General features: G+C 35.6%; 1 protein-coding gene across 3 annotated transcripts in view; it reads left to right on the plus strand.

Annotated features, from left to right (window-relative positions):
- Positions 1 to 1,009: 1,009 nt before the first annotated feature.
- LOC132097508 (PDZ and LIM domain protein 2-like) overlaps positions 1,010 to 14,441 on the plus strand; it is a 64,357-nt gene continuing 50,925 nt past the window's right edge. Inside the window, exon 1 of one of the 3 annotated variants that reach the window (XM_059503259.1) lies at positions 1,010 to 1,118. The gene's annotated coding sequence lies outside the window, so the exon portion shown is untranslated. Of the gene's footprint in view, positions 1,119 to 1,197; positions 1,221 to 4,743; positions 4,888 to 14,441 lie in introns of those variants that run through there. The other 2 variants (XM_059503260.1, XM_059503258.1) reach the window with 2 other exon arrangements.

Genomic DNA, 14,441 nt, shown 5'->3' on the forward strand with positions numbered 1-14,441 from the left:
GGCCAATGTCACATAGCTCATAATTCCTTATTTTCCAAAACACAGAAGCAGAACAACAACCTTTTATAACCTCAGTGCTGCTGACCCAGACGGTTTGATCTTATGTGTTTGGACACTCTTGTGAGATCTGAGACACCATATATATATATATATATATATATATATATATATATATTAGTGTGAACTGCATGGGACAGTTTTTGGTAGATTTGTAATATCTTATTTAATATATAGTTTTCATAGAGTTTTTAAAATTTTGTAATAATAATATTATTTGAATTGATCAATATTTTATAACTATTTGCTGCATGTATTTTGATCAAAACACAGTCAAGCCAGCAGTTTTCAGAATTTTCAGTAATTTACAATTACTCCAGTCACATGATCCTTCAGGAATCATTCTAATATGCTGACCTGGTGCTCAAGATTATTATCATCAATGTTAAAAACAGCTGTGCTGCCTAATATTTATGTAGAAATTGGGATTTTTTTTCTCGATTTTTTGATGAATAAAAAAATCAAAAGAACATATTTTAAATAGAAATCATTTTCAACATTATAAATAGCTGTACTGTCACTTTTGATCAATTTCCGCATAAAAGTATTGATTTATTTAGTTTTAAGGCGATTTTAGAATCTTAAATTTAAACTGCAGAATTAATCACATTTTCTCATTATTTATCACCGCCAGCAGATGGCGCATTGGCACAACATGTTATAAAGATTTTCTTTTAAAATCATATTTCTCTTTCATCCCACCCCCCTCGACACGCCCCGCGTGCCAACCTCGCTTGCCACCCCCAGACTTTATTTTGACAGCAACACGGGCATGTGACGCTCCATCATCTCTACAGCGGAAACATTCTCGGGAAAAGTTCGAAAAAAAACTGGGCGGTGTGGGAGTTTGGTCACAAGGAGCGCACAGCCTAAAAACTGACACGCTGAAAGTGTTTCAATCAGGTCTTTATTTGGAAGTGGACAGAGTTTGTGACAGAAGAGCAGCGACTCTTTCTCCGCTCTCGCACCGAACGCGTGCGTTCTTTTGACGTCATCCGCACAGGTGCCAAACGCAGAGTTGTGATTAAGTTACTCCTAGACGCGCGCCAGCCATTTACCAGGTAAGTGCTTATTTTCCTTAAGATTCTAACTAAATATGCACAGTAACTGGGTCGTGTTTGATTAGAAGGGATGTACTCGTCCTGTGGGTTTGTGTATTTCAGGTGAGGCGTAAGAAACATGGCATCAGTTCAGCATCCTTCAGTCTTCCTCTGTTACTCCTGCACTGTATCTATTTTATTGCATCCGGATGCTTTACTGAAAAGCCTGACTATCCTACGCAGAAATTAGAGAAAATCTGAATGTTTCAGCTTGTTTAAGTGATGAAAAGGATCTAATATGTCATTTGAATTAACACAACAGCTGTAACACTGCAGCTTGATTCATAGGAGTAGTGAGTCTGTAGTTCTCCATCAATCAACGCCCCTCTTTTCTTTCTTTCTTTCTTTCTTTCTTTGAAAGGGCTAAAAGGGTTAAACGTGTTGGAGGTGGAGTTCCTAATTGAGAGTGGGCAACCTTGGGACACACTTAAACTTTAAACATGTTCAGAATATAACTAGATGTTTTAAAACATACTGCGTTAGAATTAAATCTGAACGGGTAAGAGACCAGATGAAGACAGACCAGAATACAGTGTAATGTACATTTAGAGATTCAGTAACTGGAGACACTTGATTGTGCTTATGATGATGCTCAAAAATTGTCTAGGAAGGGCAGATCACTTGGTTTTAAGATGCATACTTCTGCTGGATAGTTGTCTGTAAATAGACCGTGTGTGATTCATAAGTGCATGCACACAGTTGTTTTTGATATTTTGAGGGTATTCAATTGGATTTTCTTGTATGCTGGTTGGGGTTTTGCTCTGGGAGAGACTGGAATGTTTTGGATTCGGTTATGCAGAATAATGTGAAAAGTTAAAGATCCAGGCGTCAACATGGTCCAAACCCACATGGCCAGCCTCAGAAATGAAGAAATGTCTGACTTAACAGATGTTGCATTAAAAATCACCAGTTTCTACCAGTTGCTCCTGTATTGTTGCTGTAGCAGAGCTCTCTGTTGGTTTAGAGTGAGCAGAATACAGTTTTGAGGCTGGGCACTGAATGTGAATGATGACTGAGCAGTACTTTTGAATTGATGGGAAAAAGCCAGACGTGTTTCTGTACTCGCGTGTCTATGCATTGACCAAACCCATCGAGAGAGCTTTTGTGCCTCTCTATTGTCTCCACCTGTGCAATTCTTCTCATCTCTCGATTTTAGCTTCTCCCACACTGTTACTCTGCTTTACCCAGCATCCATCACTCCAAAACACACAAACTTCTCATTCATGTTTTGTTTTTGTTATGCGTTTTTTTGTTATATTTATTGGCACTGTAAACAATAGTGTGAATAAGCAAATATTAACAAATGAATAACAATAGCGGGGCTGTCAAACTTAAACTATTTTTTTTATTAAAATAAAGCTGAAATAATTAAATAACATTGGAAAAAACTAAATGATGACGATGATAATTTGATAGAAAAAAATAATTATGTTAGAAATGTTGCCTTGGCAACTAACTGAAAAAGCATAAAAGTGTTAAAGCACTAATATTACTAATGGGAAGTAAATAAAACTTAATTTGAAAACCAAACATTGATAGTTATATTTAAGAAAATAATAAACAAAAATGACAATATCACATAACAAATGTGAAAAATGTAAATATAAAAATAAAAAAACATATGAGCACATAAATAATACTAAAATGACACTGGTCAGTGCAAAATAAAAGTAAAACTACAGAGAAAACTTTACACCAAAACTCTTGTGTAGAGGATGTTTTTACCCAGAAATTACCATTGAGCCATTTTCAAAAACTAAAGTATTTTTTTCTTGTAAAATGAACTTTTATTTACAACCTATTTACAAAAGAAAAGAAAATGACACAAGAATTCATTTTAATTATATACATTTAATTTGTTGAGCCAGTCCTAGACTTACCTCTCTGTGATTTTGGTTTGGTTCGGATCCATTTATGGTATGTTTACATGTCACTGATGTGCTAAAAACAAAAATGTTTTTACTAAATGTTTTTCGTGTACAGATGACAACGTTGAAAATAAAATCTGTCCACACAGATCTGCGGAAATGGCTTAAAACGCTGTATTATTCATGCCAGGCCTGTAGTTGGCAATTGTCACTTTGTAAAGAAATACTGTGCAAACACAATATATGCATATACCTGCACTATTTATGCAAAATACATTTTTTGTGGTTTACACTTTAGTGGATGAACACAACCGATTTTCAAAAGGTTTCATTTTCAGTCCCCCAAAAAGCCATTACTGTGTAAATAAACTGCCAAAATGCATTTTTAGTTGAAAATCGTATCATGTAAACATCTCCTGAGACTCCTCCTCTGAGAATGAAGCATTCTAGCTCTCTCTATTCAGATCGGCCCAGAGTGCTAATAGACTGTGGAGGACATAACATCCACAGACATGTCTTATAATTGCGCATGTCTCTGCACTAAAACCATGTCAGCGGTACAATAAATCAGCCACGTACAGAGACCACCAAGGCAAGTAGTGCAGTACCATTTATGGTTTTGACAGTCAACTGAACCACAAAATAACATCCCATACAAATCAACAATTCAATGCCGTTATTTCATAGTGGGCACCAAACTAGACTTTCTGCTTCGAAAACCACTGTTTTTGGACTCTTTCAGCATTTGCAAAGATTCTAGTCTCTCTTTGGTTTAGCAAGAATTTGCACCACATGCTCAAATACACAGGAAACGGCCTGCTCTGATATGATCTGTCGTCATCTGTTGATGATGAAAGAGACTGAGTGTCTCTCTCAATTCATAATTGCGTGTACATCTTTTCTTTTATCTGCAGAAATAGTTCTCAGGCGAAAGAATCCACAGGGGGTCACAGACATACGTTTTGTTCTGAAGTTGAATAATCTGGATGATAAAAAAGTACATTCACACGTATGCATAAAGCTTGCAAAGAATTTGGCAACATTTTATATAATCAAAAATAATAAATTCCAATTGTGAAAATATACCATCTACTTTCCCTTTAAACAAACAGGTCAAAGAGGTAAATATTCTCATTGACTGAGCATCATCTTGCTGTAGGAATTTGCAAGTGCACCAGACTTGAACTTTCGAAGGCAAGACACTTCTTTGCATAAGCTTGCATTTTAACTTAACTGTGAAGTTAGGTGTGACTGCATCTTTAACATGGGTTATTAGCATATTACATGCCCTAACCGTCTCCATATAAGGGCAACATATAGTGTGTCACACATAAAGATGCATTCTCTCACTGAGGATGATGGAGAGTGGTTGTGTTTCTTTCAGTTGTTTGTGTGCACAATGTGGTATCTTGTTGCTGGATTTCTGTCTCTTACCACATTTCCTGTGTGCTCTCTCTCTGTTTTGTAGCAGTTGAAGGCTGTCTGTGTTCTTATTTAAAGGCTGTAAACAGGATAGTATGGTAGTTGTAATGATGGCGTATGTCTGTCTGCACCACAGTTTCTCTGTTCAAGGCAAAATCTACTCCACGTTTTCTGTAATTGAGGCCTAAAACTTATGCTCAATTGCAGTCATACTTTACCAAAAACTGGGTCTTCTCTAACAACTTCCTTTGCAAAAAGTCACGACAGTGTTTAACCACTGCTTATCATTGCTGTTGAGTCAGTTCAGATGAGTCACATCTGAATTCATGGCTGTGTTTGCAAATATAGAAAAGTGCAGTCCTGTTTCTATAACCGTGTCTGGAAAGCTCAGTATAGAAGCCTGCACACTGGCTCTGGATTGAGACTTCATCGGTGTTGTGGTGAGCTCGTAACATTTTTCTAAGAGGTTTTAATTGATAACCCTACATATTAAACTTTAAAATAAAATTTAAATTTGATTTAAAAGGTAATTTTTAATGCCATTTTAATTTGATTTAAACATAATTTTGTATGTAAATTTTTAATGCAATTTAATTGATCTTTAATCTTTAATTGTAATTCATTTTCGTTTTGTTTCAACATTTAAAATTGAACTTCGTTTATTTGTATTGTTTAATATTTGATTTAAATTGATAATTTAACTCCTTTTAATTTGAATTAAGTTTAATTTCAAATGTTATTTTTAGTGCAATTTAATCTTTGATTTAAATTGAACATTTAACTTAAACCAAGTAACATATATGTGAATCAAAGTACATTTAACATAATGCAATTAAAAATTAAAAATTTGTATGAAATGTTCCAGCATTTTATGCATCCAATGTATTTTTCTGTTCCTTTTGAAAATCAAGAAATTTTACTAAAACGTTGCTATCGTGACAGGTCCACATTATGCTATGGCTTGTAAACCAAAAGACCACCACAGGAGCTTATTAACTAATAATCTTCCTTTTTTTTCTCTAAGCTTTTTGTGGCCCGTGGGTAAGAACGTATCATACTTGTCAGAACGTAGGGCTTGTGAATACCTCCTGCTCTTGAGTCATGATCATAATATCTGTTTCTATGACAGCAAAACATATCAAACATAATACCTGAGGAGTGAAACGTCTTATGTAACTAGCGTCATAAAGATATAAATGCCAAATATCGAAAACTAACAGCAATTAGCCACCACTGGAATGCAGAATTGTAATGAATCATTCTGTGAAATTTTCAAATACCAACACACTGTCCATTATTCAGACTGAGCTCATGTCTTCTATTGTTCATCTCCACCCAGCACCCTTTGTTTTACTTTCTTCTCGTTGTACTGCGTGTAGTTTGATGTTTCTTCATCAGCAATGGGATGGAAGGTAACAGTGTTGACTCCCTATCATTGAATGTGATAAGAATGTGGGGAATGTTTTTATTCTGGTGTGTTTTAACCAGAACGGGGAGGTGTTGTGTAGCTTTGGCGTGAGTGTGGTGCTGTGCTGACTGGGTGTGTGTTGGGAAGGTGTGACACTGTTAAGCTCACTCATGGGAGTGGAATGGATCATGGGAGAAAAAGCACAGTATTTTCGGTAGGTTTGGGGTGTGCAGCTACACTATAGACTCAGTGTATTGAGTTATTACTGTACGGCTCATACTTTGAATCCTTGTAATTGTAATATTTGGTACTAAATCTTTTCTAAGTCTGTAGCATGATTTTTAAACTCAGAACAAACCCTGGTCACATTATATGTGTTGAAATCGATTTTGTGTAGATTGTCAGTGAACTAGGGCTCTGTGGAGTAAATGCCAACCAGTTTTGCCAAGTTCGCGGTTGTATTTCATGTCCTTGAGTCGAAGCGACCCCAATCCCAGTTACGAGATATTTAGCCCCTAAAATGTGAATTTTACCAAGGAAAACCCGTCAAAAAACTTGTATTTTATCGCCCGGAATGAAACACGATTGGGCTAGTTTTGAAAAGCAATTAGGAAAGTTTTGTTTTGAAAACCTGGCAACCCTGATCTGAATGCACGTGCAGGATATATACTACTAATCACAGGAGCGCCTTTACTGACAAAGTGCGCATGAAAATTGCATATCAATAGCAATGCCAAGGTCATGAACTTTAGTGTGGTGTACCTTAAGTCAGATAGATTTGGATAAAAGCCTCTGATTGTCTTTTTGAGTTTGACTTTAAAGTCAAATATGAGTCGTGGTGTTGGGAGGGGAATGTGCCGTTTCAGTTGTCAAAACATTTCACAGTTTTTGATACCAATTTCACTGCCATAGCAAAGACTGATGTTACTAAAGACTAGGGCTGGGTGATGATATGGCCAAAAACGTTCTCGCGATAATATCAGTCGATAGTTATCATAATAAATTTCAAATATTTTAAAACCTCTGGTTTCTACAAGTTTCACTTAAGACTTGAAAAATAAAATTGATGTGACCTACAGCCAAGTATGATGACCCATACTCTGAATTTGTGCTCTGCATTTAACCCATCCAAAGTGCACACACACAGCAGTGAACGCACACACACCGTGAACACACACCCGGAGCATAAATGGCTGCCCAGTGCTCCGGGTGTGTGTTCACTTCTCACTGCTGTGTGTGTGCACTTGGATGGGTTAAATGCAGAGCACCAATGCAGAGTATGGGTCATCATACCTGGCGTATGTCACGACTTTCACTTTTTTTCACTTTCATAACCCCAGTTAAAATCAATTAAAAATTCTATGTACCAAATTCTCTGAAACGTCTTTGGAGACGGCTTATGGTAGAGAAATGAACATTCAATTCATGGGCAACAGCTCTGGTGGACATTCCTGCAGTCAGCATGCCGAATTGAATGCTCCTTCAAAACTTGTGACGTCTGTGACATTGTGCTGTGTGATAAAACTACACATTTTAGAGGGGCCTTTTATTGTGGCCAGGCTAAGACACACCTATGCAATAATCATGCTGTCTAGCCACACCTGTTTGAGGGGGATCGATTGTCTCGGCAAAGGAGAAGTTCTCACTAAAACAGATTTAGACAGATTTGTGAAGTAGATTTGATAGAAATAGGCTTTTTGTGTACATAGGAAAAGTCTTAGATATTTGAGTTCACCTCATTAAAAATGGGGGCAAAAACAAAGTGCGTTTATAATTTTGTTCAGTGTAAATATCCCACATTTCTGCCACAATACCATGGTGTAAATGATGACAATTTGTAGAATGAAAACGGCACAAAATCATATTGAACATTAATCAAGCTCTTTTTATCGTTATCGTTTCAAAGAAAAATGACATTGTGATAATTATCATTTTATTGTTTCATAGCTATGCCCTACTCGAAGACTCCCTTATTATGCTAAATTCTGAATTAATGCTGAATTTAATTGCTGAATTTGGACTGAGAAGCAGGTCTGTAATTAAAAACAATCGATTGAAAAACAATTAATATAAAAAAAGTTCTTAAATTATCATTTTACAGCAGTGAGTTGTTTTTATTATCATCAGTATTTTCCAGTATTAGCCTACTAGAATAAGAAACTGTCCACTTCCTGAGATGGTCTGATTTTTTTTTTCTCCGTTAAAGGAGAGCCCATACAATAAACCAAGTTAGTATAAAGGCTAGAGTCAAGTATGTACATGGGTGAAATGAATCTGTGTGCATAATACTCGATTCCTCCGTACTTCAGGAAGACTGAGAGATGGAAAAATCCTGGCTATTTAAGAGCTGTTGGATGACTTTGAGGTGTGTGTGTGTGTGAGTGTATGCTAATATTCCAGGCCACATCATGTTTTGATCATGTCATGTAGTATTGTTGTACCAGAAATTCTTCATTCACATCTTCCACCAGATTTGTTTAGATCTAACCCAAAACAACACCAGCAAGTTTAGGAATATAGACTCACACAGGCACACAAATACCTACTAAAGACCTTCACTTTATTCAAAGCTGCTATGTAACTGCTTCCGATATAATAACTTTCCCACAGATCTGAATACTGGAATTGGCATAGTTTCCCAGCTTTTTAGCCCATGATGAGTCACTCAAGGTGTTTACTGTGTGAAAATAAAATAATTATTCAATTTTATTAAAGGTGTCACAAATTTTTACCTCAAGGTAAACATATAAAGAATGCACTGCATTCGCCTCGGCTAAACATAAGACTAACTTAACCTACTTGTTTAAACTGGATGTGTTTTGATTTGGGAAATCTTTTTGTTAATAAGCATGAGGTGAGAGGTGACACTTTATGCAAAACAGGAGATGATCCTTCAGTTTGAACCTGGAATGCTTTCTGATTTCTATAGGCTGTGGAAATATTTGAGTGGCTGCAGGAACAGTAATTACTGCACAACCAGACGTTCTGACATTTCTCAAAGCACTTGCTTGCAGTGAATATCTAGGGTTTCAGTATCCTCATTAGCATGCTATTTCAGTCATATAGCTTCCTGGCTGACCTTACTGTCTGGTCACTCAGTTTTTAACGCTGAAGGAAACTGAATGGGTTTTCTGTTAGCATTTCAGAGAAGCATCTGAAAAGAATGATTGGTGCCAGTGTTGGAAAGAATGAAAAAGCTTGATCAAGCTACTTTACATTTAGGGCAATATTGTACTACAAACAGGAGTAGGTCTGTCGATTAGGCTAAAATATTGTTCAGCTTGACAAATCTCTCAGAATTGATCAAGAACCTGTTGGAGTCACATTTCATCACAAAATGTAGAGGAAAAAAAAAGAGAAATAATTTGCATAAAAAAGATTACTAGGCTTTGTGGCATAATTTTCATGACAGTTATGCAAAATTAACAACATTTTGCATCCGTTTCTAATTAATGCAATGCAATGCAAAGATAAATACACGCGTAAATAAATAAATAAGTAGGTTGAAAATCTTTGAGATTATGTAAAGTGATATATAGCAAATCTCAGCTGTTTGATTATATCATCACAAAATGTAAACTATATTGCCCAGCTCTAATCTGCTAAATGCCAAATGCAAAAAAACCAAAAAAAAAACTTAAATGATTCTGCACACAATTTGATTAAAATTTGAATGATTGTTTTCTGTAGACAGTTTGATTCAAATCAGTTAACTGATTCAATTTAGTATGTTTTTAATACAGTTAGCCTACATTAGTATTCTTTCATCCTGTGTTTGTTGACAGCCTTAATTACTCTGAATGTGAAATTCAGAATGCAAAAGGCCAAACGTATTATTAAATAGACTTTAAATTCTTTCATTTATAAAAAAAAAACACTTCTCTTTTGCTTTCAGTGTGAAATGACTTCTTGACAGGTTTTGTGAGCTTGTACCGTTTCACTATCCTCAAACTTACTTTGTAGTGATAGGTGCTAAAACCTTATGTTTGGCATGTCAGGTTTCACTGGCTCTGTAGGCTTTTCTCAGAAATCCTCTGACTTTATCAAATTTAAACTGAGTGCCAATGTACCATACAAAAAAAGGCAGCTTTATGTGTTCTCTCTCTCACACCCTCACTTAGATGTGAAACGGTTGTAACTATGCAAATGTTTTTTGACAGTCTCTCAGCCCTGGCTAATTCCTGCTCAGAATATTTTGGGTATACTGTATGAGTGTAAAATGGGGACATTGGTTGATAGTTGGGACTTGAAAATAAATTAGATCTAGGGCTGGACTAAAATTACAACCATTGCAATTTAGGTCAAAAATGTCATTCAACTTTAGTATGAAAGGCAAAAGTGGGATGAAAATAGTAGCAGTAACAGATCTGATAACAGAAACCAAATGTCTGTTATGTTACGATTATTCCTTAAAATGGTGAAAGCTAAATATTTTTTATAAACTTTAACTTTGCTTACATTGACTTTTTGCAATGACTGCAACACATTTTTATTTATTTAAAAAAAAAAATGTATTTTTTTTTTTTAATCCAGAATAATGCAGCTCTAGTTTAGGTTTTCATTTTAATTTTCATATTCATTCTAGAATTTATTCCAGTGCATCACTGATTCAACACCCGTTCCATTCAGATCCTGGAATACTGGCTTTTCATTAAAATCTAGTTCCCGTAATCGTTTACATGCCATTCTTACAGTTCTGAGGTATTTCGATTTGTTCTTGTATTATATCAACTCTATGCCTCATTTTAAATAATGTCCTGAGACTGGTCACTGTGAAAACATGCAATATGAGGGGAAAGTTGTCCAGTTTAAACCAGTAATACCAGTCCCTGATGGCTCTAACCTGTGAGCTGAGTCATGGACTAATGCTGAGCGAAACCAAAAGCTAATAGCTGCATGTCAGGTGTGTTGTTAGGAAACAATCACCCCGAGCGGACACAGATTTCTTTCACTTTGTTCATAAGAACACCAAGAAGATCAGCTTATCCAGTGTTACTGTGCAGTTAGCATTGCATAGCCATTACTATGTATCTAAATGTGTAAAACCAGTTGACCGGTTTGCCAGTTTTCCGTTCTCACATCTCCTTAAGTTTCCTCTCGCTGAAGCAAAAGAAACTCGAGCTAATGGTCTTTTGGCAAACGCCAACAAATGTCAACATGGAAACATGGACTCCCCCAAACCTGCCTTTTATTTTTGAGATGCAAATACTTTTTAACTTTTCCAGTCAGTCGAACAATGTCTATTTTTATGCAGAGCTACCCTCCCTGCCTTTCCTTCCCTTGATTTATATAAAAAAAAAAGCCCTGGAAAAAGGTTCAGAACCATGTCCATACTATTAATTGTTTGTTGTGGATTAGTCAGGTGCTTAAATCTTGTCATGTTAATGAATTAAAATGACTGTCTTGTCCAGTTAAGATTGGTTTGCATGCCATTTGGTAAAAGCTGTCAGAACATTTCCCTGTTTAATACTGTAAATCTGCTTTGAAACAACCTCTATTGTACACATTTGATTTTAAATATAAAATTTGATTACCTACTTTTCTGCATTTCTTTGTTTACATACTTTAATTTTTGATGATGTTGGGTCAGCTCAGAAATGCACAGTGGTTCAAAAATTTGTAATCGGTAGGATTTAAAAAAAAATAAATAACATTTACACAAAGGTTGACAAAATGCAGTAAAAACAATAATATTGTTAGATTTTATTGCAGTAAAACAAATGTATTCTCTTTTAATATATTTTAAAATGTAATTTATTCCTGTGATGCAGATCTGTATTTTCAGCATCATTACTCCAGTCTTCAGTGTCAAATGATCCTTCAGAAATCATTATAATCTGCTGATTTGCTGCTAAAAATAATTACATTATTATTAATGTTAAAATGGTTATGCTGCATTAAATGTCTTAAAGGGACAATAAGTCCCTAAAATTTTTAGGTATTTTATTATCTAAAATCAATATTTTTATTCATAAATATGCCCTCAATGGTGTACAAATACCTATGCCAATGTTTAAACTAATCCTCGTAAATGAAGAATTTATTATCTTTATATACATGGGACGGGTAGGTCGACGGAGGCTTCCATGTAGTTCCGCCATCTTGCAAAACTATAATAGCAGAGAGGGACAAAAAGTACTAAGCCAACGCGTTTCCACAACGCGTTTTCGGTCAGAGCCAGAAACGCAGGTGCAGAGCAGTGAGAGGCGCTTGAAACTGCACCGGCAAGATTAAAAGTCTGGATTGCATTCTTATTATGGACCATACATATGCCGCGCCACAGGAGAAGAAAACATCGTCGCCAAAACGAAGTGCTATTAGAAGACATCCTGTCAAAGCTTTTTGGTACATATCGCCTACCGTAGATGCAACGCGCATTTGAAAAAGCGAGGCGCTGGAGAGCAGAATTAGTTTGAATGCAAAATACAATTTCACCACTAGATGGGAGTAATTCCTACTTACAGCCCCTTTAATTATCACTTTTAATCAGTTGAATCCACCCTTGCATAATAAATGTATTAATTTCTTCCGAAAAAAAAAAAAGTCTCTGCTTGTTTTAGTTATTAAAATTCCATAGTGAAGTGCAGTTAAGATATAACTGAAATTGATAGCTTCTGTTCTGGAATCTGACTGGTTAAAACAGCATTCCAACTGTCCTAAAACACTTAATATACAGCTATGCTGATTCACTATGAATATACCATCCTAATGGATTGGTTTTATCAAATAATAAAATGGAACAAAACATTTTTTACTGCTTAATTACCATATTCAGATCAATTCGGCAGAATTTCTCCCCTTCATTCAGAGCTAAAAACACTGAAGTGCAGTGATTCTGTGTGAATCTAGTAGTTCTTTTCTGTTCGGCTGATGCTAATGAGAGCAGCCGGGATCCTCGCTAACATGTTGGATTAATTGAAGTTCAGAGGGGACGGAAATGTGGCTGCCGCCTCCTCTGTGATTACATAAAAAACTCAACAACAGCGCAGAGCAGCCTAGAGGCCGCAGTAATTAAGAGAGATCCTGAACAGAGGCATCGTTAAGGCTGCTAATTGCCTGGAGAGCTAATGGTGGGATAGATTTGCATTCCCTGGGACTCAAACTCTCCAAGAATGCAGCGACATCTGTAGCCACAACTGGGTCACGCTGGGTAGGAGAGACATGAGAGCTTGCGGGTGTATGTTTGTCCCGTGCATGGAACCAATTTCAGGCTTTCACACACTTTCTCCTTTTGATAGCAAATTCAGGACAGTGTGACGCAGACGCTGACCTATCTACAGTGTTTACACGGGCAGATGTCTTAAATTCTTTCTTTAATTACATCATTATCAGGGGTGTATGAGCCATACGGCCTTTTCAAAACACAGTTGGTTCTGTATATGTGCAGTAAGGCTGGGTTGTATGACTCTATATGCTGAGTGAATGGTGTCAGCTGGTTATGCTAAGATTATGCTAAAACGGTTGTATTTGTGCTATTTTTAGTCATGAATGATTTGCAAGTGAGAGTAAAAATGCAAGTGAGGTGTTTTTCAAATGTTTCAGGAAGTAGTTATACTGTCTTTCAGATTGTGACCAAGTACTATTTGATTTAAGGATATTAATATGATAAAATATTTTCATGACTGATATTAAAATTCTTATACCATTTCATCTAAATTTAGAATTACATTATAATAAATACATACAAATCAATTTAGGCATAACGTAATAATTAACCGTATGAATATAACAGTGTTATAAACGGTATGAAAATAAGTATTTATATTGGAATTAATTAATATTACAATTCTATACTATTTTGTCTAGATTTCAAAATAAAAATAATTTTACTTTGTCTTTTTAAGCATAGCTTTATAATGTACATTTATTTATTAAAATACTATTTTGTCTAATTTTGTTTTTAAATGAACCATAATGAGTTTAGATGAAATTCAAATTAGGCAAAACAATGAAAAACTAATATTCAGTGATATTTGCTAAAGGTTATATGTACAGTAACAGTGTTATAAAAGTGTTTGCTATTAACTTTAGGTTAGCTTTTAATGGGAAATATAGTCTAAATGTTAAAATAAGAAATAAGCTTGAATAATTAAATATTAAATATAAAATATTTAAATATTTATGAAAAAAAAAAGTATTTTTTCAATAAAAAGTTTGTGTAGTTTGTGACTGAAAATAGCTCTGAAAATGTAAGTGTATAGTTGACCAGCCCTTAAATGACTGGAGTCTTTTGATTGGGTGTAAACAGTGGCTTTTTCCCTTCATTGTTGCATAAGTACATTGAAACTATCAAAGGTCACATCAGGGTAAGCAGACCGACAGGGACAGATAAAGGCTGTAAAACACAGTTCAGTAACGGAGGGAAAGCAAACTGTCCACACCCCAAAACAGTAGTTTTACATCGTATTTCTAATCTGAGATATTTATAGTCGCTATAAAAATCATCACAGATCACATACCAGAGCCCATGTGCTGACTGACAACTAAGCCGGTTCTCATATGCCACTTGATCCTGCATCGAACAGTTTTTGTTCCACCAGAGAGTCCAGGAATGTTTTAACTGTCAGGTAAATAGTTCATCAGTTT

Source organism: Carassius carassius, chromosome 21 (genome assembly GCF_963082965.1).
Source record: "Carassius carassius chromosome 21, fCarCar2.1, whole genome shotgun sequence".
Taxonomy (NCBI): domain Eukaryota; kingdom Metazoa; phylum Chordata; class Actinopteri; order Cypriniformes; family Cyprinidae; genus Carassius; species Carassius carassius.